Genomic DNA, 6,000 nt, shown 5'->3' on the forward strand with positions numbered 1-6,000 from the left:
AATTCTGCCAATCAGAACAACTTGCAATGATGGAATTAATAATGAAATTACGAGCAGGTGACGTTGCATTCACGTTGCCAGTCATTGAATTACCAAAATATTACGTGTAGAGTACGTATCTGGAACATTGTTGGTAATATTGTAATGTTCAGAGATCGTACTGACAACGTTGTGAGAAGGTAATTTTATGGTAAGAAAATTACAGGCATGCAACGTTGTAGTTACGTTGTCAGTCAGTCATAAAATTACCAAAATATTACGTGTAGAGTACGTATCTGGAACGTTGTTGGTAATATTCTGACGTTCAGAGATTGTACTGACAACGTTGTGAGAAGGTAATTTTATGGTAAGGAAATTACAGGCATGCGACGTTGAGACTACGTTGTCAGTTGGTAAGTCATGAAATTACCAAAAAGTACGAATAAATTACGTAACTGTTACGTCGTGTGTTAGCAGGGTTCTCCCATCCAGCAGCTAGCGTGGTGGGGCGGGCCTTCAACATAAATCTCACGTAATTGGTCAATCATTGAGATGTCAATCATCACACTGACGTGCATTTCGCTTTGATTTCGTAATTATTTTACATGTTTCTATTCATTTCTAGTTAGTTTATTATTTTAATAGACTATTTAATTATTTCCCTTTTATAAATAAGTGTATTAATTTATACAGGGTTACATAATCATGAACAAATGAGGAGCTATCCTGAATTAAAGGGATCCCCTGGTGTTGAGACTTGTATGGCTTAATATAACATAAATGATGTCTCTTACTGAATTATGTAGTAGAAAACCCATGAAAGATCTACGTTATTTAAAAAATCGATTTTATATTTGGACCATGGGCGGCGCCATTTTGTTTGCGTTCTAGGTTGATGACGTAGATTGGTTGAACTCCTCAATCAGCTGGCGTTACCCGTAGCTATTTTTACCACAACGCAACTCGAAAATTGTTTCAGAGTTAAACAAAACCAATGAATTGCTTTGTAATTGTACTTAAAACACACTCAAACATACATGTGCACACAAACTCACCTACACAAACAGATCGGCGGCCGGGCACACACACCTGACAGACTGCGTTGTCTCAATCGAGATGTTGGGCTGCTCAGTCTCCATGACAGGGGCTGAATCCGAAATCGACCCCCTATACCCTGAAATAGGGCATTATTTGAAGGGACGGCCATTTGTAGTGTTGTCCGACATCATAGTGGACATGTTCGAGTGCAGTCATTCAGTCTCACGTTGCACCGCAGTGTACAGCCGATTTACAACAGCTGTCCGACTTCACGCACCCAAACATACATGTGGACACAAACTCTCTCGCTCACACAGACTCACACACACCCCAACAGATCGGCGCGAACACACACACACACACACACACACACACATATGAGGCGCGAACACACACGCACTGCGTGCGCGCATACATCACTATTCCCTGTGTTGATATCATAGATAGACTGTTGATATGCAGTAGATTAACTGTAATGCCTAATGTATCCAGCATAGGGAAATATCTAGGTAGGATGATGGGATAAGTTAACGTGAGGAAGAGAGGCAGGATGTTTTGGTGATGATGCATGGGATTGGTTTCATGGCATTAAAGTTTGAGCACGCTCAGTGAATTAACCTCAATCATTAAACTTTCACTTTTTAGACACAAATTACTTTCGCTACTTTTGTTCACTAATACAACTTGAAGGAGTGAATGAAGACGATCGAGTGCGTGAAGTCGGACAGCTGTTGTGTGTAAATCGGCTGTACACTCGTTATTGCGGTGAACGTGAGACTGAATGACTGCACTCGAACATGTCCCTATGGTGTCGGACAACACTACAAATGGCCGTCCCTTCAAATAATGCCCTATTTCAAGGTATAGGGGGTCGATTTCGGATTCAGCCCCTGTCGTGGAGACTGAGCAGCCCAACATCTCGATTGAGACAGTGCAGTCTGTCAGGTGTGTGTGCCCACCGGCCCATCTGTTTGTGACTTGTGTAGGTGAGTTTGTGTGCACATGTATGTTTGAGTGTGTTTTAAGTACAATTACAAAGCAATTCATTGGTTTTGTTTAACTCTGAAACAATTTTCGAGTTGCGTTGTGGTAAAAATAGCTACGGGTAATGCCAGCTGATTGAGGAGTTCAACCAATCTACGTCATCAACCTAGAACACAAACAAAATGGCGCCGCCCATGGTCCAAATATAAAATCGATTTTTTTAAATAACGTAGATCTTTCATGGGTTTTCTACTACATAATTCAGTAAGAGACATCATTTATGTTATATTAAGCCATACAAGTCTCAACACCAGGGGATCCCTTTAAGACATGAGTCATAAGGATTCATGCATGAATACAGCAGCAATAATACATGTTAGTACATGTTTGGTAATTAATGCATTAATTAACATATATGGGTAAACTAAATCAAGCAGGTTCTCTAAGAAGGAATAACAAATATTTTGACTTTGAAATACATTTTCAAATAAGTATTGTCATAATTTAAACCATTTTTATCAGAAGCTTCATCATAAATAAACTGAAAGCCAAGATTAGTTTTTCATTACTTTCACTAATCATCTATATCTGCTATATTTTATCTCAAAAGGTCTCAGTCTGTTTTGTGAAACGCAGTTAAAGGAAACGCCTTGAAACGCGCCGCATTATTCAATGTGTTGACGCAATTTCCCCTGAAACGGCTCCAGCTGTTAGCAGCTCCACCCCTTTTTTGAAACAGCCAATAGCGTTTCATTAATACACAGTTTGACTAGAGCGCAAGAGCGGACCTTCTCTCTCTGTTTGGTAAAGCCAGTTTCCTCTAACACTGTTTACCATCATAATCACCTCCATATCGCTTTGAAATGCAGCATTCTGTGCAGAATTCAAATGGGTCGATATGTTTGTTGTCTGCGCGGACTCGCGCATATAATCCGCGTTGCACTCTCGTGTCTGTAGTCTAAATTTAGACCAGAGCCGTTAAGGTGTGTGTGCTGCCGTGGAATGACCTGCCGATCTCAATTCGTGCTGCTGAGTCTGTAGTAATTTTAAAAAAACATCTTAAGACATCTTTTCCAATTGCACCTGACCAATAAAGAATAGCACTTAGCTATCCATTAAATTTTGTTTGTTTGTCAAAAAAATAAAAAATAAAAATTGTTTGTGTACTGTGCTTAATTAACTGAGACTTCTTACAGCTCTTACAAGTTGTTGGCCTTGTTTGTTTATCGTTGCTTCTATTGCTCTCCCCTTTTTTGTAAGTCGCTTTGGATAAAAGCGTCTGCTAAATGATTAAATGTAAATGTAAATGCCGCGGTGTGTGAAACTAACGTGAAAACAGACTTTATTCGCCTCAAATGAAAGCATATTTACACTGAATCGTTTCCTATCACATATATAGTGTGCTATGTACCTTTCACCATGTAGAAATTAGTAAATGTGTGTTAACTGACCGATTTCAGCTTCAGCAGTGTAGGGGGCGGGCTTTAGATTCTTCAGCGCATTCTGATTAGACAGAAGATTTGACGAGAAAGTGAAGTCTGCGATGATGTCACCAAAATCTGAGATTAGTTTTTGCGGAAGTGGGAGACTGCAAATTTTGTCATAGTTTTGGAACATACCAGCTTATTCATAACTTTAAGGCTAGCACAGTCATACTAAAAGCTAAAAAACTTCAATTTTGATTTCAGTGGCCCTTTAAGTTCGGAAGTGAGGGAACATTTGCTGGGATCCGTACAGTTCTCTCTACACCCAGACATAGGCCATGATACGGTACCTTCGTTCTCTTAACTGGGCTGAATACTAGTTATACTAGTTACATGTGAATTTTATAGTAAGTTTATGATAAATCATGAGCTGAGTTTGGTAAGTAGTTAATAGTGAATTAATCATGAAGTCATGACACAATATGCATTAACAAGCTATGAGTTGATGTTAATGCATGGTTAGTTAATAATGAATTAATCATGATGTGCCCCTTCAAGTAAAGTCATGACATAATGATGCATTAACAAGCCATGAGTTGATGTTTGTTATGGTGTCGGATGATGCACTGAAGGAGAGTTCCAAGACTTCCAAACAAAAATGAGCTTTATTCAAAAACTGACTTTACAAGGAACATCTAACACACTATATAACAATATTAAACTAACAACACTAGCATAACATTAAGACCGGACAACGAAGGACTGAAAACAAGGAACTTAAATACACACACTGATGACTAGACTAATGAGGGGGACAGGTGGCACAGATAACAAGACACAGCTGACATCACTAAACTAACGAGGGGATTGAACAGTGGCGGAAAAACAAAGAAACATGTGACTAAACTGAAACCAGGAAGTACAGGGGCAAATCATGGCGGGTCAGGAGCCGAGGGCGGCCATAGGATTATCATGAGCAGCCAGACCATGGCCAGCAGGACTGGAGCCCAGGGTGGAGCTGGAGCCTTGGGCAGGGCTGGAGTCTTGGGCAGAGCAGGAGCCTTGGGCAGGCCTGGGGCTTTGGGCAGGGCTGGAGCCTTGGGCAGGGCTGGGGCCTTGGGCAGAGCAGGAGTCCCACCCCTATGTTCCCCACCCACAGAACTACCCCCCCCCCCCCAATCGTAGCTTTGTTGTATCGGCGCTCCACTGGTCTGAGGAGGTTGATGAGCTTGATGTGGCATGATGTCTGCGAAGCTTGATTTTGGATCACACGTCACTTAAGGTGTGGTTATGAGTACATCAGTTGACCACCTTCCCCCCTCTTAGTTTGGGACACTAGTCAAGGTCTTTTACCTTGGCTGTATGAGAACACTCCAAACAGGAGGCTGCCCAGTCATTTATAATGAATGTAAGGGGGGTGAAGAAGGGAGCTGGAATCTGTTTCAACAGCCTTGAACACGAAGATCTGTGGGATGCTGATCTCCTGGGGCACCAAAGGGGTCCTAAAATATTGAACACGCAGATGAGGCCCTGAAGTAGGTGCAGAAGGTCCTTAATCTGGAACACGCAGACGAAGGAACCTTGAAGTGAAGGTTTGCTCTCCTGAGCTTAACCTTGTTGCAAATGTCTTTGTGTGTCTTCTGCCTCTTTGGACCAGACACTCAGAAGTTGGTCAATCGGCTCTGGTCTCTTTAGCATGGAGACTCGGGACGTGCTGTAGTTTCTTTGGTAGTTGCAGTAGTCTCGCTGGACTAAAACTCTGAACGTAGTATTGGTTAATGTCTCTTTCCTCACAAACTGCAGATTCAGATCCTCGAATCTTGTGTTGTCTCTTTAGTTTAACCAGAGGCTCAGAACTTGGTTGCTCTGTCACAGTCTAATCCTCGGCGGACAGACTCAGAACTTGGTGAACTGTTTGTCTCTCGGATGAGGAGACTCAGAACTTGGTGAACTGTTTGTCTCTCGGATGAGGAGACTCAGAACTTGGTGAACTGTTTGTCTCTCAGATGAGGAGACTCAGAACCTGATTGCTCTGTCACAGTCTAATCCTCAGCGGACAGACTCAGAACTAGGAGTGTCTATTGAAATGGTACCTTTATCCTTTTCCGAATAGGAGGAGATTGCAATTTGGCACTTCTCCATTCCAGTGTTGCTATTGGCTGCTGGCATCAGAGAGGGCACACAGTGTGGCCCACCCTTCTTTCCCCTGTGGAACTCATTTGCATACTGTACACAGTTAGAAGTCTTTAGAGTGTCTTTAAAGTTTATCAATTCATTTCTCATTTTCCAAACCACCATCAGAATACCCTTGGCAATATACTAAACAAATAGACGCCAAACATGATGGAAAAATATTGAACTATTACGCTTTCATTAATTTGTTCATTAACAGCTGATTCTGTGTAAGATGTTGCATTACAAATAGCTGTCACTGAGAATACTTATTTCTCTGAATAAGTATGAGATGGATATGTGTAGTTTACATCAGTCTTAAGGTTTCCAAACATAGTTGTGAATGGATTTGGATGGATCAGTTTTGGTCTTTCTTTGTTTCACCCACTACTGCTGAGGTCCC

This window comes from Pseudorasbora parva, chromosome 1, assembly GCF_024679245.1.
Source record: "Pseudorasbora parva isolate DD20220531a chromosome 1, ASM2467924v1, whole genome shotgun sequence".
Lineage (NCBI taxonomy): Eukaryota > Metazoa > Chordata > Actinopteri > Cypriniformes > Gobionidae > Pseudorasbora > Pseudorasbora parva.